The sequence below is a fragment of the Triturus cristatus genome, chromosome 6 (genome assembly GCF_964204655.1).
Source record: "Triturus cristatus chromosome 6, aTriCri1.1, whole genome shotgun sequence".
Classification (NCBI taxonomy): domain Eukaryota; kingdom Metazoa; phylum Chordata; class Amphibia; order Caudata; family Salamandridae; genus Triturus; species Triturus cristatus.
The window spans coordinates 1,128,425,165-1,128,448,417 of record NC_140589.1 but is presented as its reverse complement, the minus strand read 5'-3'; positions in this window follow the sequence as shown (position 1 = coordinate 1,128,448,417).

Sequence of the window (23,253 nt, the reverse complement as noted above, 5' to 3'; positions counted from 1 at the left end):
GTATCGAAAGCTGAACCAAGATCCAAAAGGACTAGTGTAGTCATCAGGCCTTCATCCACCCGCCTGCGTACTGTCTCTGTAGTGAAGAGCAGTGCAGACTCCATCGAGTAAGTTGCTCTAAAGCCTGATTGAGTGGGATGAAATACGTTGAATTTATTAATGTATGCCACCAGCTGTGAGTTGACCACTTTTTCTGCAATTTTTAAAAAGTAGGGAAGTAGCGAGACAGGCTGCAGGTTCTCCAGTAGATTCCCAACCGCTGTAGGTTTTGTTTTTCAGGGGGAGAACCATAGCTTGCTTCCAAGTGTCCGGGACCAACCCTTCCTGAAAGGACATTTCCAGCAGTTGTTGCACCAAGGGTAATATGGTGTCTAACCCTATGCAGATAGCTTTCAGTGTGGTTGGATCTTTTGAGGAGCCTGATTTTATTCCCACAACTATCTTTCTCAGATCTTTCAAGGAGGGAAGGAGAAATTCGGAGAGACAATTTTCCCCTCATTCCGGGATCTGTTCAGTTTGGCAAACAGATCCATTGCCGTTATGGCTACATCATCAGCATGTATTAGGGAGTCAATGGGCATTGCACCAATTCTGCGAGGTTTGCCCTTCACCTGATTTAAGGTACCTTGAAGATAGTAAATGTACAGGGAAAACAGCAGGGGAGCCATCAAGCAACCTGCTTAAGACCATTTTGTGTTGTAACCCTACAGGATAGGCCTTGTATCCCACCCATCAAAATTTGGCACCAGGTATCCAAATGTAATTCCATAATAAGACCTAAAAGGGGGTAAGGGACACCCAGGAGAAGAAGCTTTCTCTACAGTGTGTGACGGTCAACTCTGTCAAATGCTGTGGGGAAGTCGCTAAACACAGGGCATACTGGCATACCTCGAAAAAATGTATTTTTCAATTATTGTTTGAAGGACCGCAAAATGTTTAAGTGATGCTTACATAAGCTGGCCTGTTCTGGGTGAATATATTTTCTGGTATAGGGCCTACTGTTGTTAGTGACAAAGTAAACCCCTGGCAAAAAAGTTTGATCAAAGCAACCAGCAATGCTATCTGCTTGAAACTTGCTGGGGAGAATGTAAGACCCTTGGTATACAGTGGTACAATGATGCTACCCTTCAAAGATAGGGGTATTTTTTCTGAACAATAACAATATTTGAAAACCAGGCCATAAAAGGATCCCCATACTGCAGCCTCCTTTTTATTAACTGTAATGGGAACTTCATCAGGCCCCAAAGCACCAGATGTTCTAGCATTCTTTATAAACCCCACAATCTCATCAATTGAGGGAGCACCATACATGGAATACATCTCTTCATCCACACAAAGGGCCATGGGGAGTACAACTGGAAATGTATTCTACCCATACATATTCTGGGATAGGAATTGACTGCGTATTCACCCTAGTATCACAATATTCAGCAATAAAACACCAGTACTTCCTAGAGTCCTTGGTGTTTGCAGCCTCTGTTAGATTGATCTATTTGAAATCATGTTCCCTCCTACATTCTTGGAGTTTGCATTGGGATCTTATCCATTTAAGATGGTCAATTTCATGCTGTCTAGTCAAGGAAAACAGCAAATACTGTTTTCTTGCCAGGAGATGTATTTCCCGATGTATTACCTTTAACAAAAAGTTCATTTTATCAGCAACGGAGGACCATTGGGCCTAACGCTGAAGGAAGTGACCTGATTAGGGCCACCCGGGTTACTCGCGACCACCTTTCAGCCTTCCATACAAATGAAGAGTCGGTCAGACAGTAGAGAATACAAACCAAGTATATTTATTCAGGTACACTGGAGTGGAGCCCAGTCTGCCCAGTCTCTGTGGATTGCTACAGAGGGACTGACATCAGAAAACATAGTGATACATTATATATGATTCAGAACCAATGAAGGCATGCCCAGACTGGAAATTTCCAGATGGAGGCAGCTACACAAAGGAGGTACAAAAGGATCAGTTTAAATCCTGAGACCGGGCACACACTATCTCTAAACTAAGGTTGTTCTGTCTGAGCCCATCGTTGGACTAGTAGGAGCAGGCTTCTATCTAGTGGGAAAAGTATGCGATAATAGGAACAGTGTATTCATTAATACAGCGAGGCCCAACCTTGGGGAAACAAAAACTATCGAAGCTGCTTCAGCAGGGACAGAGAGAAATTAGTTTCGATCATAGCTCAAAATGGCGGACAAACATAAAATGGTGCTGCGGATGCTAACTTAACAATACGTAACCAATACAGCGAAAACATTTTTATTCTACCAACGCTCAATTTATGGAAGTCTTCCATTTGGGACTCATAAAAGGAAATAGGATCATTCCACATTCCATATGGGTCCCCAGAGCCTTCACAAATTCCATTGATCTTAACACTGAAGGCAGCAACATTCTTAGTTTTTTTTGCAGATTTATATAGCGCGAACTCGACCCAAATGTATTGGAGGGCTTTACATGAGCACCAGTTACGTTACACAAGGAAACATTCATGTTTTTGGTAGGCACAGGAAGATTAAGTAATTTGCACAGGATGCGCAGTCGACCCCGAGGCTCAAACCTTGGTTTCTCAGCTCCAAAGTCAGCAGTCTAGCTGTAAGACCACATTCTCTTCCATCTTAGTTGTCCAGAAAGAACGTCCAATCAACTTGTTAAAGCCAATCTTGCTCAATGGCGGTTCCCAGCACTAACTCCTGCAGAATAAAGGCCACGTATATGCCAACTAAGCTTAGATAACTCATTTTGGTTGGAAATACAGTTAGTTTCTCAAATGCCCGAACATTTGAAAAGGAACTATCGCACAGACAAGTAGACTCTGTGTGGAGATTCAGTGAAAGGTATATGAAGCGGCTTCACCTTCAGGAAATCTTCCATTTAATATAATCAAGTTTTATTTTCCAAGAGTTTCGAGTAATAGGAACCCGTGCTTGTCAATTCTGATTTTATCTGGGAGCAAAATCTTTGAATAAGACTATACATCTTCTTTTTCAACAATAGCAAAGGTTGAAGAAGCTAAATTAGATACTTTCGCATATAAGTCAACCATGATTATAACCAGGCGACAATCTTCAGTACCGTAATGTCATAAACAAATGCGAAGATTGAATTCACCAGGAAATCAAATGGTTTCCTAGGTGGAATATACATATACACTAATAATAAGAAGGATGGACAGCCATTAACATCTTAAAAGGCCAGTTTCAAGCAAAGACACAGATTTGAGGGATGTATATAAACCACATGGTTTTAACACATTCTTGAGTTAAATTGCCATCCATACCAAAATCATGGCCCCTTTCGGAACACCTTGCATTACAGGAAAATACAAAATAACCACTACAAGCGAACTCTGTACATGACCAGGTTTCTTGTAAGCATATGATTAGGGGATTAAGAGACTTTAGGAAGTTTAATTTTATCTCTTCTTGACTCAACCCAGTCATATTCCATGACAGTAGTAGCCCACCCAAGCTACCTCAAAGCTCATTAATCCTGGATGAAGGGCAGGCGTTATTAAAATCACCCAACGCCACTGGAGAAGATCATTCATCAAATCAACAGTACAAGGAGTAATTACAGGGCGACTCTTTGGTGCTCCCCCCCCTGTCAGGACGCTACGATGTTGAATGGGGGCAGGCTGCAGACACCTATTTCCACGGGACTGCGAGGACCACGGAGCACTGCGCTCCCTTGATTGTGCTCACCTGGCTCCTCTTCCCACCTTGGACTCCACCTCAAACGCTGCGCCTCGTGGCCCCCGCTGCGCGGGAGCCGCTCGCTGGCTTGAACCTTTAAAACCCGGCTGGAGCTCATCGTGTGTGCGACTCTTTGGTGCTCCCCCCCTGTCAGGACGCTACGCTGTTGAATGGGGGCAGGCTGCAGACACCTATTTCCACGGGACTGCGAGGACCACGGAGCACTGCGCTCCCTTGATTGTGCTCACCTGGCTCCTCTTCCCACCTTGGACTCCACCTCAAACGCTGCGCCTCGTGGCCCCCGCTGCGCGGGAGCCGCTCGCTGGCTTGAACCTTTAAAACCCGGCTGGAGCTCATCGTGTGTGCGACTCTTTGGTGCTCCCCCCCTGTCAGGACGCTACGCTGTTGAACGGGGGCAGGCTGCAGACACCTATTTCCACGGGACTGCGAGGACCACGGAGCACTGCGCTCCCTTGATTGTGCTCACCTGGCTCCTCTTCCCACCTTGGACTCCACCTCAAACGCTGCGCCTCGTGGCCCCCGCTGCGCGGGAGCCGCTCGCTGGCTTGAACCTTTAAAACCCGGCTGGAGCTCATCGTGTGTGCGACTCTTTGGTGCTCCCCCCCCTGTCAGGACGCTACGCTGTTGAACGGGGGCAGGCTGCAGACACCTATTTCCACGGGACTGCGAGGACCACGGAGCACTGCGCTCCCTTGATTTTGCTCACCTGGCTCCTCTTCCCACCTTGGTCTCCACCTCAAACGCTGCGCCTCGCGGCACCCGCTGCGCGGGTGCCGCTCGCTGGCTTGAACCTTTAAAACCCGGCTGGAGCTCATCGTGTGTGCGACTCTTTGGTGCTCCCCCCCCTGTCAGGACGCTACGCTGTTGAACGGGGGCAGGCTGCAGACACCTATTTCCACGGGACTGCGAGGACCACGGAGCACTGCGCTCCCTTGATTGTGCTCACCTGGCTCCTCTTCCCACCTTGGACTCCACCTCAAACGCTGCGCCTCGCGGCCCCCGCTGCGCGGGAGCCGCTCGCTGGCTTGAACCTTTAAAACCCGGCTGGAGCTCATCGTGTGTGCGACTCTTTGGTGCTCCCCCCCCTGTCAGGACGCTACGCTGTTGAACGGGGGCAGGCTGCAGACACCTATTTCCACGGGACTGCGAGGACCACGGAGCACTGCGCTCCCTTGATTGTGCTCACCTGGCTCCTCTTCCCACCTTGGTCTCCACCTCAAACGCTGCGCCTCGCGGCACCCGCTGCGCGGGTGCCGCTCGCTGGCTTGAACCTTTAAAACCCGGCTGGAGCTCATCGTGTGTGCGACTCTTTGGTGCTCCCCCCCCTGTCAGGACGCTACGCTGTTGAACGGGGGCAGGCTGCAGACACCTATTTCCACGGGACTGCGAGGACCACGGAGCACTGCGCTCCCTTGATTGTGCTCACCTGGCTCCTCTTCCCACCTTGGACTCCACCTCAAACGCTGCGCCTCGCGGCACCCGCTGCGCGGGATCCGCTCGCTGGCTTGAACCTTTAAAACCCGGCTGGAGCTCATCGTGTGTGCGACTCTTTGGTGCTCCCCCCCCTGTCAGGACGCTATGCTGTTGAACGGGGGCAGGCTGCAGACACCTATTTCCACGGGACTGCGAGGACCACGGAGCACTGCGCTCCCTTGATTGTGCTCACCTGGCTCCTCTTCCCACCTTGGACTCCACCTCAAACGCTGCGCCTCGCGGCCCCCGCTGCGCGGGAGCCGCTCGCTGGCTTGAACCTTTAAAACCCGGCTGGAGCTCATCGTGTGTGCGACTCTTTGGTGCTCCCCCCCCCCTGTCAGGACGCTACGCTGTTGAACGGGGGCAGGCTGCAGACACCTATTTCCACGGGACTGCGAGGACCACGGAGCACTGCGCTCCCTTGATTGTGCTCACCTGGCTCCTCTTCCCGCTCACGCCCCTGTCTCCGCCCCTAGCTTATAACCACACTGGGTCCAGCGCGCTAGCGGTACGTGCGCGGTACGAGGCCTGGGGCGAAGACCGGGCTAAGAGCGGGCCGTTTGTGGCCGTTCGTGGACGGAAGTAGACGGGACGGGCCAGTACCCTTTATTGTGGCTCCTGTTTATATTCTTTACCATTTTGTGTTTAATTCTAGTTTACCTGTTTTAGATCCAATACCCACTTTCCATCTGTTGTATACAGTGATGTCGTCCCTGAGGTCAGGTAAGAAGTTAGCACGGAGTAGCACTGGGGGCTGTGTCTCGGGGACCTTAGATAATTTTATCACTAGAGCTGCCCGGATTCTTGAACGTGAAATAGATCTAACAGAAAAAAGACTGTCCCTTGATTTGTCTTCTAAAAGATCATCTCTGGGCAGCCTTATGACAGTCTCTTCTCCTGTCTCTAGGCCCCCACAACCCATCTCTGACCTTTCCGATCATATTGAGCTTGGTTCAGATACTTGCCCAGTAACAGGTCTATTGGTTAATCCCCTAGTTACAACATCTGGCTCTTCCCCCCTTGGTTTGCTCTCTACTGCTTTAGATATTCATTTACAGCCCCCTACTGATTTGCCTGGTTCCACAATCTCGACTTTGGGTGTCCTGTCACAGTCAACTCAGGGGACGAATACACGCAGGGAAGTGCATTTTAAGGGCAATCCTGTCAACAATATTAAAGTGCCCACAATCCCTAATCCCTGTCCTGCCTCTAACTCCCTGGCGCAACACGTCACTTTTGCCGCTGACGTGAGTCCCGTGCCTATTTCTCGTCCTGTATCCTTTTTCGTCAGTTGACAATGCTGAGCTCTTGGAGCAGTTGTTTAAGTCTTTCTTCACACCACTATATGAGAAAGTTATTCGACTCTCTCATTCTGTTGAAAAACTAGAGACTATGATGTATGCCAACCTGGTAATAACTGAGAAGCTCTCAGCATCTCTACCGTCATCTGGGCCCGTAATACCTCCTGATTTAACTGCTGTGGTCGAGGTCGCCCCCAATGATGCCACCCCAATGATTGGAGCTCCCTCTGACCCCTCAGTCCCCAACGTTCCTCCCATAAATACTTCTCATCAGCCATTTTGTACCACTTCCCAACACGCTTCAGATAGTAATACAAACACTAATAGAAACCATCTTACCATTAGGCACTCTCTTGTCGAGGGTGCTTGTCCATTACCCGAACTTCCTCGTATCAACCTCCCGCCTGAGTCTCATCCTTATACTGCCATTCTGGTGGGCGTTCCAAGTCTTTCGCAGGATAAGGCTGAGTCCCACAGCGAGTTAAAAAATAAGGTTATCCACTGGTTAAATCGTAAAAGTCCACTGCCCGCTCCATCTTGCGCAGAAATTTTGATTGTTCGCAGGGTGTGTTGGCTGGGCAGTGGGGTCAAGAGAGTAGAGGGGGATTGTGTGCTTGTTAATTTCCGACACCCTAGGGTGGTGAGTTATCTATGTTCCCATCCTAACATCTCGGGTGCCTCTGGAATCTTTGTTACAGATCTGTCATATTTTTATCCCCCCGCACTTTTTCCACAGCCTAATGCTGGGTCACTCGGTTGGGAGAGGGTTACTAGGGGTCCTCGTAGAGTGCAGGGCTTGGACTTCCATCTCCCCCTATCTAACCCATATGCCCCGCTGAGTGATTTTGAGGGGGTTGATTGACCATTTTGTAACCATTGCCCCGTGTCTCATAGGCCCAGCGGCCGGGGCATGCCTGGACGATTTTACACGGTTCAGAGACCCTCACTCCCTGGTTTTCCCCGTGTCCCTCAGCATGTTCATGTTTATATCCCCCACGTTCCATCTGTAGATCTGGAGAGTTCCTATTTACCCCTCTCAAGTGCTCCCAATACCACCACCCTTATATGCACAGATGTGGTCTCCGATGTTGGTGGGTTGCTCTTAGTTACTCCTCCTCCTGCACATACTGCTTCTTGTATCCCTGTGATCAAGACTACGGTTTCTGATAGTGCTGAATTCCCTCCCGTGTCCCCAATTCCGTCATGCACTCCAATTCCCTTGGCTTCCTTCAGTTCTCCTGACCTCACTTTGGCTTCATGGAACATTGCGGGACTTCGTAGCAAACTAATTAACGAGGATTGGTCCGCCTGGGTCTCTACCCATGACATCCTGGCTTTCCAGGAAACTTGGGCTGTTGACCCTATTTGTTATCCTGGGTACGTGAACTTTTTCAAGGGGGCAATTAGTAACCCTAGGGGCCGTCCCTCTGGTGGTCTCTGTTTCTGGGTTAGGCAAACCCTGAAGCACAGCCTAACCGGACTGACTATTGACAATCCTGACCTTTTGATCATTTCTCTACAGAGCACCGATGAACCCCTAACACTGTTAATAAATGTTTACAATCGGGGCCTTCCAGGAGGTCGTGGAACCAACACATTCCTACAATTGGATGAGTTCCTGGAGACAGTTGACCCTAGTACCAACGTCATAATTTTAGGTGATCTCAACTGTTGTTTCGAGCCACTGTACTCCGAATGCGACTCTTTGACCACGGAAGTTGATATTATCTGGAATATACCTCTTCTCGCCCTCACTCCTATCAAGCGATGGAGTGAATCCGCTGTTCAGTGGACGAGTTTATGCTTGGAACGCGGTTTCAGGGCAGCCAATGGACGAACCCCCTCGGATTCGTCTGGCAAAGTGACCTTCTCCGATGGTCGAGGCCGTAGTAGCCGAATTGACTATGCTCTAATAAAAGTGGAGTACTGGCACACCCTGGGTGACATGATGATCTGTGAGCGAATTGAGAGTGACCATAACCCCTTGGTTCTGACACTCTTGCTCAGTCCCCAGTTTAGAAACACCCAAACTGAGATATCGACTGCTAATGCCCTTTTAGCTAACAATCAACGTAGAGTGCGATGGGAAAAGGTTGCTCTTGATAGTGCTATACTCTCTGAGATTGGCGATAAAGTCTCCTCAGCGACGGCAGCTTTACAGTCCCTCAGGTTCGACAATGGTGACATTGTCGATGCTACAAATATACACATCAATCTGTTCTTGGACCTAAAATCCATCTTTTCAAAACCCTGCAAGGCCATGTCTTCTAAGATCCCCAAACAAAGCTCCTGGTATAATAAGAACTGCCGAGATTCATATAATGCTTTGAAAGCAGCTATTGCTACTATGGACCAGGCCACTATTAGATCTGCGAGAAAATTCTACACCAGGGCCAAAGTTCAGGCGAAGCGTGACTGGGATAACGATCACTGGAGTGACCTTGTGGCAGCCAGTAAACTAAGGAACCTAACTCTGTTCTGGCATACCTTGAAGTGGGGTAATACATCAAACTCACAGGTTCCCTCCAATAATGTCTCTCCGGACAACTGGGTATCCCATTATGAATCCCAGTTTTCTGATGTTGATATGGCTGTTATACCCTCCGATCTAACAAGCCGGGACTCGATTACACCTTCTAACCTTGAGTTTGATGTCGAAGAGGTCAAGATGGCATTATCGAGGGTTCCTAGTGGTAAGGCTCCAGGTATTGATTGTGTCCCTGCGGACCTTTTTAAATCCGATCCTGCTAACTGGGCCCCTTACATCGCCCTTCTGGCCAACGCACTAGTTAAGGGGGCCCCCATCCCCGACTCATGGAAGGGCGCAGAGATCTTGCCCATTTTTAAAAAAGGCGACCGCTCGTGCCCGGGCAATTATCGCCCTATTAGTCTCATTGACTCTGTCCAAACAATTGTAGCAAGAATGATTTTGGTAAGGATCCAGCTTTGGGCTGAGCAGTACGACATCATCTCGCCCTTACAGGCAGGTTTCAGATCGTGCATTAGTACCATTGACCAGGCTTTTAAATTCCAACTAATTGTCTGGAAAACGGTTTATCTTTGCAATGGTACAATCTATGCAGCTTTTGTAGACCTTCGGTCTGCTTTTGATTTGGTCAATAGGACTAAACTTTGGGGTGAATTAGCGGAGCTTGGGCTCTCTCCGGACCTTTTAAACATCATAACCCGGTTACATGATAACAACTTCGCCCAAGTTCGCTGGGGTAATCAAGGGCAGGTCACTGATAAATTCAATGTCAACAGAGGCGTCCGACAAGGGTGTGTCCTTGCACCTACATTATTTTTACTATTCATCAATAGAGTTGTCCAATATTTTTCCAACAAATCTACGGATGCCCCCATGTTAGGAGGGTCCAAGGTACCGCTGCTCATGTTTGCGGACGACACCCTACTCCTCTCGCAAACTTTGTCCGGGCTGCAGTCGGCTCTGAATTTATTTTCTTCTTTCTGCTCCGACTGCGACCTGTCAGTTAACATCTCAAAAACCAAATATATAGTTTTTAACAAAGGGAAACCTGTGAGGGTCAGGTGTCCATGGATAGCGGTGTTCTGGAACGTACAAATGTTATGACCTACTTGGGCGTAATGTTTGAAAATAAGTTGAACTGGGGACCTCAAATCGACGTTCTTTCTCTTAAATTTGCCCAACTATCGGGCTGTCTGATCAAGGAACAAAAACAATCCCAGTCAAAAATGATAGGTCCTCCTATCAAAATATTCGAAGCCAGGATCAATTCAGCAATTTTATATGGTGCTGAACTATGGGGTTATACAGATCTTTCTTCCCTGGTTAGAGCCCAAAGCAAATTTTTTAGAAAGTTAACGGGACTCCCCAGCTCAACTCCAGTGAAACCACTTTTATTGGACCTTGGATGTTACTCGTTTGATGATATTGCCAGGTTTAAACCCCTGGCTTACTGGAGGAGGCTATGGACAGTCCCTGAATTGGGCTCCTTTGCTAAAGCTTTTTTGGATGTTCGCTGTATTTTGGGGGCGGGCGACCTCCCCTGGTGTAAACATGTTAGTTCCTTATTGGACTCCATGGGTTTAGGTACTCTGTGGTCTGACCCAGCCAACTACTCATTCCCCCCGAAAAAAAACTTTAAGACCCTTTATTGGTCTATGATTTCCCAAAAGCACATTTTATCTGCTTCCCCAGAGTCCCTGACTGGCAAGTTCTTTGTATTCAAACAAACCCCTGTTCTTGAAGAATATTGGGATACCATCACCAGGCCTAGAGATAGGAAACTATACCACCAATTCAGGGTAGGTTCCTTACCCACCAATTCATTCACTAAAAAATGGAAGGGTGGCTTTCGTGATACCTGTAGGTGGTGCTCGGATTGTGTCGATTCTGTCGGTCACATATTCTTTGCCTGCCCGGCATACGTTGCGCCTCGGGCTAAATGGCTTAAACCCCTATGCCAAAATATGGGCACCCGGCAGGGTTTTGTAGCCCTTAACATTCTGCGTTTCGACACGAGTGAATGTGTTGTAATCGCTGTGGCTAAATTCCTTGGCTGGGTATGGATTATCCGTAACAGGACTTAATAGTCGACTGGTGTGATGTTGTGTTTTCCCTCTCCCTCTCAAGTGTTTTAAGGTATATGTTCTTTTCCTGTTTTTTATGTTACTGTATTTTTAAATTTTATGATTGTAAAATGTCTTTCCTGATGAAATTTTATCGAAATAAAGACTATATGAATTGAATTGAATTGAATTACAGGGCCCTCCACCAAGCTAATTACTCGACCCCCACTGGTGCTAATGAAATAACTATGTATTTGGGATTCCCTTTTATTAAGTCATAATCGGGCCCCACTGCGTCATTCAAAATTGACTTAAATACTTTTGGACTATTCAATTGTTCAAATAGGGGTTCCAAATGCTCAACAACAGGGACAACACCAATCCCTCTCTTTAGGAAGAACACATCAGATTTGCGATACCCAAAGAACCAATGGTAATTCTAGAATATGGAGTCGAAGCGAAAAGCTTCAATCTCCCAAAAATATTTTAGGATAGATCTTCTAATCACCAGAGAAGACTTGTTATCAAATATCAGGATAAAATCCAGAACTAATGAAATACGGCTCTGCTCCACACTTGTCCATTGAGAGTGACCTATCGGTGGTGTCCATGAAGGTTCCCTAGCCCTCTGAGAAAAGGCTTTTGCCCCATAGTTAAGCAGAAGACGGGGTTAGTGTCAGGAGCTGTTATGGTGCCATGATCTTAATTTCATGCGCTCAATGGAAAGGGGACTTGAAACCCCTTCTTTAACCCTCCTAAATAGGTCTGCCAAGAGTATAGGAACTATAATTACTATTCCCCCTCCCACTCCAGGTCACGCAAGCGGGGCACTAGGTACAGAAATCAAAGCACCCTTAGGGGGAAAAGAAGACAGAATGGAACTGGCCGACACTGCTCCCGTTCTCTGTACACCCTAGGGAGGTCATCATTAGAGGGAATCTGCTTTGTAAGAACAGTCGAAACACTACCTTCCAGAAGCCGTGTTGTTAACACCCTCTCCTTCAAACTCTTTGTATCATAAAGCATCAGGGAAATGCAATTTTTTAATTTTCCGCTCAGTGATTCTTTGTATCATTTTATTTTTCCTTTTCTTAATCGCACCCTGCTGACTCATTACAGTAGACTCAACCGTGCACTCCGCCATTACACTACTTGGTACACCACTTGGCACTGCCTCCAAGTGATGCCATGTGGTCGATGTATTTTCAGCTGCAGACCCCCTTCCAGCCCTACTCCTGGCTGAGGCACTAATCCATTTACCTTTCCAGCTTTGTTAGTCCCTTTTTTTTTACCTCTTTTTAAACATTAGAAAGATCTCTAACTTGGCTGTATTCAAAGAGGGGTTCTGATCATAATCCCCAAATAACATAGCTCTTCATTTTCAGACATACAATCATTTTTGGGAAAACTACGTATCGCAGTAGCAAACCAGCTTGTACAAAAACATCCTTTACCCTTCCAGAAGGCACAACCATATCTGACTTTTGTTGCATAATATAATCCGTATTTGAATTTACAGCAAGTGTTGAATTAAGGAGGCCTAATTTGTTTACATTCTGCACCTCAAACAAAAATGCGGACATCAAGAACAGAACTTAACACAATGTAATCTAATGAGAAGTTTTGTGAGGACACGAGCACAAGATGAAGCGTGATTGTGTGAGGCCAGGACGCCGCGAGCTCTGGGAAGAGCAGTGTGAACGAGGCTGACCGAAATTGACCGGCGAAGCAGAGAAGCATTGAGACCGGTGAGGTTGCCATGGGGAGCCTGGGGGAGCACCAGTGAGTGCTCTGCTGCACTTTCTCACTGTCGTATTTGGGATAGTGAGAGTGGGCGTGGAGTTCCATGTATTATGTGCAGCTCCACTCCCTTTGCTCTCTTGCCCCTTTTCTCCCCTAGCTCTTGCAGTTTGGGGGTTTCTCTCCCCCGTTACGTTGCCGTTTGGTTCCTCACTTTGGCTTTTGACTTTGGCTGGGGTTGGTGAACGCTTGGGGTTCTTGCCCTCGGATTCTTGGTTACTTTTGGTAACCTGGTCACTAATTCCCTCCACCCTTTACTTTTCCCTCACATGCTTATGTGCTTTGTTTGGCCTTGCTGTAGAGTGGAGAGGAGCTTCAGCTTGCGCGTGTAGGGTCAGGGCGGGAGGGTGACAGGATCATTAAATCCTGAACCTTTGAAAGTTGCGCCAGGTGCCAGTCATCTTCCACGGTGGACTTTAGTGGGCCCTGGCAGGCCACGAACAGGCTGTGAACATTGAATGCACTGAGCGTTGTGCACCGGCAAAAAATAGTGCAAAACAAGGAGGAGCAGTGGGTTATAGCCCTCTGCACAAGCTAGTGCCCCGTATGTGAGGAAGCTGCCCGGCTAGGTTCAGGTGCTAACTAGCAGACCGGGGGAGCTCCCCTTCCCTGTTACACCTGACCTAGCATTTGTGAACCTGCGAACTTAAGAGATGAACGGAGGATGAGTGAAGTGGTTAGAGACGACCAATGTGAAAAAAGTGAGCCCGAGTCCCACAAAAGCGGCCCGGCTAGGTCTGGGTGCAGTTTGTGGTCTGGTCTGGGGTGCTCTTACTTTGTTCCCCGCTCTATGTCTGTGAGGGTCTGCACCTTGCCCTGCCCTGCGCCCTACCTTTTGGTTAGGAGATTGCAACTACAAGCTGAAGCTGGTTGTGAGCCGTCTGTTAGAGCCATTGTAGTGCCATTGCAGTGGGCGCAGTTGATGCAGGTTTCCACGGCAGTACTGTAGAACTGCTTGAGCGTTTGTTTGCACCCAATACCAGTGTGTGTGCGGAAAATTTCCGGCAGCTAACAGCCATTCTAAAGAGCTTGTGTGCTGGTTTTTGAGGGGCTTTGGGGGGTACTTGAGAATACAATGACACTGAAGAAACGACACTCTGGATGTGTAATTCCTTTTCCCCCTAATCAAGAAACAAAAGTACAGACATTCATGTGTGGCATTAGAAGCTCACAGCAGCAACTTTACAAATCTCACTACTCTATTTCTATTTCTGGCTTCTTTTGGAAAATGCATAAGGTTGTTAATGATTAAGTGGCGGAAGCTTCCAATTCCTGTCTTCCTGTGCCTCTACTTCTGGTTATGTCTTCTTTGCCTCTGGTTCATGGATGTTTAAAGGGGGTTAGTGCTGATTCCTGGACTTTGATGGTTGTCAGAGTACAAGAGGGTCTGGTTCATATGCCTCCGACATTGTCCTCTGAGGAGCCATCCGCTGTTGACCCTTTAGTACCTTCTAACTCCCCTGATAATGTGATTGGAGCTTGTATATTAATCTTTCCCCAAGAAGGTGACTATTGTGGGGGGTTATGTGCAGCCTCATAAGTGTGTCAGAGAAGTGAAAATGGTGCAGCTTCAGGAGTGTCTCAGAGAAGAGAAAATTGTGATGAAGCTGCTACACTTGTCAACAAAGAGGTTCCATTTGGATGGATTTAGGCCCAGATCTCTGTACTGGGGTGAATGTATGACATTGTTCTGCATTCTGTCCATCAATTGTTGTTTTTGCATTTGTCACCCCGAGTGGGACGGGTATGCCCAGACGTGGGTCCTGTGCTCTCCATGCCACTGGAGTCAAGCTATCCTGGCTGATGAGGGGTGAAACCCTTAAACCGGTCCTAGGATGCTTGTTTCCAGTCCAGGGAGGACCTGGCCTCGCAGTTTGGGCTAAACTGTTCCCATTGGGCACAGGATCAAGACTGATTTGCATATGGCTGGGTTCAAACTGGAATGGCATGGTGAGCAAAAAAACGATGGATTTAGGCCCAGATCTCTGTACTGGGGTGAATGCATGACATTGTTCTGCATTCTGTGCATCAATTGTTGTTTTTGCATTAGACGCTCACAGCAGCATCTTTACAAATCTCACTACTCTATTTCTATTTCTGGCTTCTTTTGGAAAATGCATAAGGTTGTTACTGATTAAGTGGCGGAAGCTTGCAGTTCCTGTCTTCCTGTGCCTCTACTTCTTCTGGTTATGTCTTCTTTGCCTCTGGTTCATGGATGTTTAAAGGGGCCTAGTGCTGATTCCTGGACTTTGATGGTTGGCAGAGTACAAGAGGGTCTGGTCCATATGCCTCCGACATTGTCCTCTGAGGAGCCATCCGCAGTTGACCCTTTGGTACCTTCTAACTCCCCTGATAATGTGATTGGAGATTGTATATTAATCTTACCCCAAGAAGGTGACTATTGTGGGGGGTTATGTACAGCCTCATAAGTGTCTCCGAGAAGTGAAAATTGTGCAGCTTCAGAAGTGTCTCAGAGAAGAGAAAATTGTGATGAAGCTGCTACACTTGTCAACAAAGAGGTTCCGTTTGGATGGATTTAGGCCCAGATCTCTGTACTGGGGTGAATGTATGACATTGTTCTGCATTCTGTCCATCAATTGTTGTTTTTACATTTGTCACCCCGAGTGGGACGGGTATGCCCAGACGTGGGTCCCGTACTCTCCATGTCACTGGAGTCAACCTATCCTGGCTGATGAGGGGTGAAACCCTGAAACCGGTCCTAGGATGCCTGTTTCCAGTCCAGGGAGGACCTGGCCTGGCAGCCCTGTGGTGTGTCTGGAGTCAAGGCTCACACTGACAATGGATGTTGTTGTGCTCTTGCAGAGCGTCCCCCAGAACTGGTTTGAACTGGGCTCAGAGCCCCTTGCAAAAAGAGAACAAAGGCATTTTGGGGTATAAGTATCAGACCCAAAACCCCAGACTTTTAGACTACTTCTAGAATCAAGAGGAACCTTTGTCAAGGAGAAGAGCTGGAGAAACTGAGGAGAAGTCTGGGGGTGGCCTGCAGTTGCTGTTTCTGCCAAGGAAAGGAGAAGGACTGTGCTGTGTGCTGTGTCCCCTGCTTGAGGAAAGTCTGCAAGGGCTTGAGTAGAGCTTGCCTCCTGTTTTGAAGTCTCAGGAACACAAAGGCTTCACCCCCAGCTCCCCTGAACTTCCTTGCTTGGAGTTCTGACCTGCCATGATTGCCTGTGACTGTGTGTGGTCTCTGGAGGTTGTTTCTGCTGCTGAGAGCTGGAAAGCAACACAACGACAAGAAAATCGATGCATCGCTCTTCTTGCAACTGTTTTTCTGACGCAACGCCGTAGTGCGAGATGAATCTCCCTGCACCGCCGCTGCTGAAACTGACGTAGCACCTGTCACCACTGCAAGAATTGACTCATTGAGGCTGAAGAAATCAACGCAGTGCCGCTCAATGGCACTGCATCGTTCACCGACACATCCCGGATTTCCACACATCGTCCCTGTGCAGCAAGATTTCCCCGAGGCATCAACCGAAGATCGGAATCGTCCAAAAATCAATGCATCACTTCCCCCCTACAGACCGGACCCGACGCATTGCTCCCCTGTGTACAGCGGAACGGTCGCATCGCAACCAAAAGGGTCTTTGTTTTGCGATGCTTCTCATCACTGCGGCTGTTTGGCTTGGTGTGTTTTGTCGCAACAGCAGGTACTTTGCAAGAAATTACACATCCATAGTTTTCTATGGACTCAGATGCTAAAACCTTTTAAAAGTAATTTTCCTTAATACTGCATGTTGGATTTTTGTCGTTTTGGTCTTGTTAACTTTAGATAAAGATACTTTATTTTCTAAACTGGTGTGGTGTCCATTTGTGGTGTTATCACTGTGTTACTGTGAGGATTAGTACAAATACTTTACACATTGCCTTTGGGATAAGGCTGTCTGCTCGTGCCAAGCTACCAAGGGGGTCAGCAGGGGTTATCTAAAGTGTGTATCCCCCTCACCCTGACTAGAAGCAAGGGTCTCTATTTGGACAAAGGTACCTACTGCTAACTAGAGACCCCCATTTGTAACAATAGTACTCTATTTTTCTAATTCATTTTGGAATTTTGATTGTTTTGCATTTTGACTTTATTACTGTTTTAGTACTGCATGGATCCTGCCCTAAGTTAAGCCTATCTGTTCAGGGCCATACTTACCAGGGGTTGAGCTCAGGTCAATTTAGTGACTTTGAACGTCACCCTGATAAGGACTGTGATTATTACTTGAGGTCTCGACTTACTCCCCTCAACTACTGACCCAATTTCTTACAGCAGCGAGCCTAGCTACATGTATTTGGCTTATATGAGCTGGTTCAATGTGAACTTGAGGAAAAATTAACTTGAGGAAACAGGTTCGGAAATCTCATTCTCATCAAACCAGTTACCATATGTTTCCACTGAATGGTGTCAACCAGCTTGGTGAACACACTTTTTCTTGAAAATTCCCCCAAAAATGTTAGTTTCGATTTTACCAGGCCTGGGTTCAAACCAAGGTCCAATGTGTTTTTCAACAAAAATCTTAGAATTTTCATAGAAAATATGTTTCTTCTTTCTGACGTTTTCCCAAAATACAATTTCATCATGGGTGGCATTCTCAGTTATCAGGTTTCATCATAATGATGGAATACTCTATGTGACAAAGTACACTAAATCAATCAATCAGAGTTGGTAAAGTGCAGCTACTCACCCACAAGGGTCTCAAGGCGCTAGGAGGCGCGCAGCTCCGTTGAGTGCTGGGGTAATCCGAAGAGCCAAGTCTTGAGGTCCTTCCTCAACAGGAGCAGTGTAGGGACTTCCTGGAGGTAGAGGGGGAGGTCGTTCCAAGCCTTGGCTGCGAGGTAGGAGAAGGCCTTTCCTCCTGGTCTGATCTTGTAGATGTGTGGGATGGTGGCTAGGGAGAGATCAGCTGATCAGAGGTGTCTCTTGGGTGCGTGGAAGGAGATGTGATTGTATAGGTATGCAGGTCCGATGTTGTGGAGGGCCTTGTATGCGTGAGTGAAGAGCTTGAAGGTTATCCTTCTTTTGGTGGGGAGCCAGTGGAGGTCGCGGATATGTTGGGTGATGTGGTTGTGATGAGGGATGTCGAGGATCAGTCTGGCTGCAGCGTTCTGGACGATCTGGAGGTTGTGAAGTAGTTTGTCTTTGATGTTTATTTGACAACAATGTGGTCCAACCCGGATAACTTTTTTTTGTAACCTAATAGTTATTCGTAAAAAGCTGCCTACTAATGAGAGAACATTGTAGGTGTCTTGTGCCAATTCCGCCACTGACAAAGACAGGCCACATGGGCAGAAAGGACCCCTACAAGGAAGAAAAGCATGTCAACAAGAGCCAGAACAAGGATACAATCACCAGGACATATCTCCCAGGACACCAAAACCGTATTACGACTGATAGATTCAAAGACATTGTTCAGTGCCCTGAAATATAACCAGGAGCGACCAGAATCTGAAAGATTAAGATTATGAAAAAACCATGTTTGTGATCATAACTTTTGAACAGCAAGTGCCACAAGCTTATGGTTTATACTGGAGACTGGAGAGCATCATTGCAAAGGTTCTGCTAATTGTTCTGCCCTGGCTGAGAGAGCAAAAGAAACACAGATGATGAACGGAATGGGGAACAACTCAAACATTCACCCCCAGTCAAGAGATCTGGGTTACATCCATCTGTTCTTTTGCTCACCATGCCACCCCAGTTTAGAGCCAGCCATATGCAAATCAGTCTTGACCCTGCTCCTCGTTGGGATCAGTCTAGCGAACTACCAAGCCAGGTCCTCCCTGGAACAGATACAAGCATCCTGGGACAGGTTTTTGGGCATCACACCACATCAGCCACACTAGCTTGAATCCAGTGGCACAGTGAGCCAGGGGCCCACATCTGAGCATACTCAGTGCACTTAGGGCGAGAAAGAAAAGGCACATAGATGATGGATGGAATGTGGAACAAGTCAAACATTTACCCCCAGTCAAGAGATCTCGGTTAAATCCATCTGTTCTTTTGCTCACCATGCCACTCCAGTTTAGAGCCAGCCATATGCAAATCAGTCTTGACCCTGCTCCTCGTTGGGATCAGTCTAGCGAACTACCAAGCCAGGTCCTCCCTGGAACAGATACAAGCATCCTGGGACAGGTTTTTTGGCATCACACCACATCAGCCACACTAGCTTGAATCCAGTGGCACAGTGAGCCAGGGGCCCACATCTGAGCATGCTCAGTGCACTTAGGGCGAGAAAGAAAAGGCACATAGATGATGGATGGAATGTGGAACAAATCAAACATTTACCCCCAGTCAAGAGATCTGGGTTAAATCCATTGTTCTTTTGCTCACCGTGCCACCCTTGTTTAAACCTAGCCATATGCAAATCAGTCTTGGCCCTGCTCCTCGTGGGAACTGTGGCTGAGAGTGGCTGGGAAGGTTATGCACTATTTATGGTACCCAATAAAATCCTACACTATGGATTTTTAAATTTATTGGATGCGATAAAGAACATCGACTTCAAGTATTGCCATAAAAATGGGGCATAACATGCAGAAAATCAGCCGTGTCCCATTAAATACCAAGACTTTTCCTGCCATTACATTTCCTCAGGTATGCCCTATACAAATGTATCAGGGTGCTGCACACTTTATTTGCCAGTGTGATACATTCCGCAACATTTGTAAAAGTGATCGTGTGGATTGTAGAACACAGGGTCGTAACCGAGGTCTCGGTTTGCACTAAAAGAGGTGTAATTTTTAAACGCAATAAACTGCAGAGCCCTTCCAGCTATTGCGGACAAAGCCTCAGAAACCAGGGTTGGTAGTTCGAACTTGCGAACCGCTTTAAAAACTGCTCTGAACTCCGTACAGCCCACAGATTCCGGTGAAAAGACCGAACTGTTCTGTATGTGGAAAGTAATCGTGTTCAGGTGAAGCAACGCTAACATGGCGTCTCTGGCCTCCGTGTCTTCTTGTTACCTTTCCTGTTTTGCTTAAATTAAAGCCACGAGAAGGCCATCGGGCTGATAAAGAGCACACGCTCATTTTTTTTCTGTCTGCACCCCATAGTTGTGTAATGCCAGGCAGGCACGCAGTGTCCGCCAGGTAGGCTCCAGGCTCCTTCCAACGCTGTTGTCTGAAAGGGAACATTTCTGTGGACGTCTCCCGTGGCAACAGGGCAGCGCCGCGACAGCAAGGTCACGGAGCGGGAAGGTAGCTGTTGGTCTCTGTCATGTGACATAGTAACAGGTAAATGTAGTCGCCGCGTGGCGAAACCCAGATATAAACAAAGATCTCTGCAGAACTGCTCAGATCCGTTACAGCCGTCTACTGGCAGTCAGCCACTGGGCGAAAACTCATGAATAAACTACAGATAACTATATGCATGTGTGCATATATATGTCAAACAGAGGAAGAGAAAAATTACGAACCATAAGAGTTAAAAAAAAAGTAAAAAATAACTCGTATATGGTTGGGTGTGGAGGGAAACTTTAACATAATATCCCAGCAGTGAGCACTCAACACTTGGCACTTGTGAAAAGCACCTTTGCTAATGCAACAATTGTGGAAGCTTAAATCAATAACAATTGGGTTTTGAACAAGTAAAGCCGGGAGCCCCGCCAGGGCATTAATGGCTGCTTGGTTCGCCTATATTGGGGCATTGATCTAGGAGAGGAGAGGACCGGGCTCCGTAAATACCGAAACACAGGGTGAGGTTTGTAAAAAAAGGGCCAAAAACCTACCATTTCAAGTTTAACTCAGAAATGAGGCATAACTTTTAATTTGGTGACGTTCTCGTGTCTTGCTAATTACTGTACATTTTAACAAAGTAAACTTTCACCACATTTTACCTGACCGGAAGAAAATCGCTGGGGGAATGTCCTTTTAATTTCCCCTGGCAGAAACCTCTAGGGGGGTGGCCATTCCAGTCCCTGCACAGACGGGCGTTTGCACATGGATCGAAACTAAGCCCTAACCTCTGAATTGGGGCCTTGGGAGTTTCATCCCCTCTTTGCCTAGGTAAACTGGGGGCTATGTCTAGATTTGGTAAGCGGTTGGTCCAGCTATGTTGGGGCCTTGTACTACAGGTTGGCAGCACCTGGACCTTTATTCAGCAAAGCCAAAGACAGAAGCCACAATACCTGGCGATTGTAAACTAATGCGAGTATTTTGATACGATATAACAATATTGGAAGATTGATTTATGCTCTGAGATATTCCAACATTGTGGCCTGCTATTTACATGCAGCTGTCTAAAGCAGGTGCACACATCATTTGAGAGTTTATCATGTTGTCAAACGTGATGAAATGCTAATTTGCCTTCTTTTGCAGTACTTAGTATCACAGATTTGCTGATTTTCGCTTCAAGAGTAACTATTACCTAATGGAATGGTTTCCAATCTAAATGCCTCCCAACAACGAATGCTTGAGGAAGGGGCAGGTCACAGCTCAGGGCAATATTCGATTGGCAAACATACTCATTTTTCAGGTTCCCTATGAATACAGGGGCGAAACCACTATCAAACAATCATGAGCTGATCTCATATTGGAGCCATGGTATAGGATATTCATGGAATATCCAGGGACGCAAGGCCAGCCAGCTCGGTTGGGAAGGCTTCCAGAATCTTCTATGACATTTCGAGGCACAATGATCTCTCTCAATGTTGCTTCAAGATTCACTTTCACTCAATGCTGGAGAAATCATGATTTTATGTTTATAAAAGATCTGGGAAAGTTACTTGAATTATAATAATGTTCTCATGTGTTTTTTTACTAACTGTTACACATATATACTGGAGAAAACAATCAGGCTTACTAGTCTGTGTTTAGTTCTTTTTTTTTACTGAAAAAATGGAACGAGGGCATACTTAAATTGGCTCCAAAGTTTTTCAGTGGTGAATCTCTGGCCAACATCTAATGATATTGTCAACACTGGGGCTTAAATTAAGTTACCATATGAAGCTTCAATTGCTGGGAATCGAATCCTCTTTTACTATAACCGGTATGTTTTTGTGATTAGAAGATTGCTGTATTGTATTTACAGCATTACACAGCTAGCTACCCAAGTGCCTTTAACTAAATGTGGCAAAGTAAACTAACTCCACTTTCATTTTTACCCAGCATGAAAAACAAATGTGGATTCCAAAAGGCTGAGCAAATAATAATTATAGATTAATATGGATGCAAATATGGAAAAACAAGTAGAAATAAAGCATAGAAAAGGTGTTATATGAAGTCTGGTCTATTCTTTTACAGTTCTTGCTACCTGCTTTTTCCGCTCATTGCTGATTGGGGTTTTCACCACATTCTCATTTAACATATTTGCATGGCTGTAACTTTATTCCCACGACCTAAGTAACTCCTTATATTATATCCCATTGGTGTTGATTTGCTGGTGTAAATTGTGAACTATTGACTCAAGCATCAAACCACGAACAATGAAATGGGAAATACTTGTTCATTGGGTCACTGGCTTCATTTCACTAAAATATCACAGAAGTCCAGAAAGAGACACCAGTCATTGAACTACTAATGGCATACAAGTAAAGTTTCTGATGACCTTTGAATAAGGTCACAGAAATGTACTCTTTTGGAAATTATCTCCTGGTGTTAGCTAGCTTACAAGTAGACCATAGGGTTAGGACACCAGAATTGATTATCTCAGAGATATTGGAAATCGAACAGGAGCATGACTTTAAGGATGACATAAAGGTTGCCCTTCCCATTTTGGAGGGTAGAGGAAGCTAGACTCCAGACATCCATCTTCCTGAGAGATGTGGAAGCTTGTACAGGCAAGTTGAGGCAATTGTCAGTTTAATATAATTACCCTTATTCCTGGGTTCTCACAGTTGGAAGTTATTTACTCCAATATTCTGGAAATAAGAAGTAAGCATGGTGGCAGTGGGGTGACCTCCATGTTTATGGGCGTAAATTGTAACGTTTGCAGAAGACTAGCATCTAAACCTACCTTTGCGAGGTATTGTAAGATCGATCTTCTGTCTTTGACTATTTCAATTACAGACAGATTGTGGTGTGGTTTATCCTAATATTTTGAAACTCAATGTAACATATTTCCAGTTGCCATTCTCTTGAAGTCTTAATAATGCCTACATTTGCACCACGTCCAGGCACTGTTGTTAGTGGTTTTAAGGCTGATGTCCCGCCATCATTGTTGCACATAACAATATACACCAACAAGTCCTTTGACCTTCATGACTTTGCAAGGAGTGACATCACAGAATACTTTACTCTCATGAAATTACGTGATATGGATATAATATTTAAGGACATCATTAAAACATTTTTTTACAGAAACATATAAAAGGTAGAGTAGCCGCAAGGGAGAGCCCTGCAAGTCCTGGCGAGTGGTTATACTCAAACCAGGAGTTACTGTTCCACAGAATGTATTGCTCTGTTACTTCTTTTT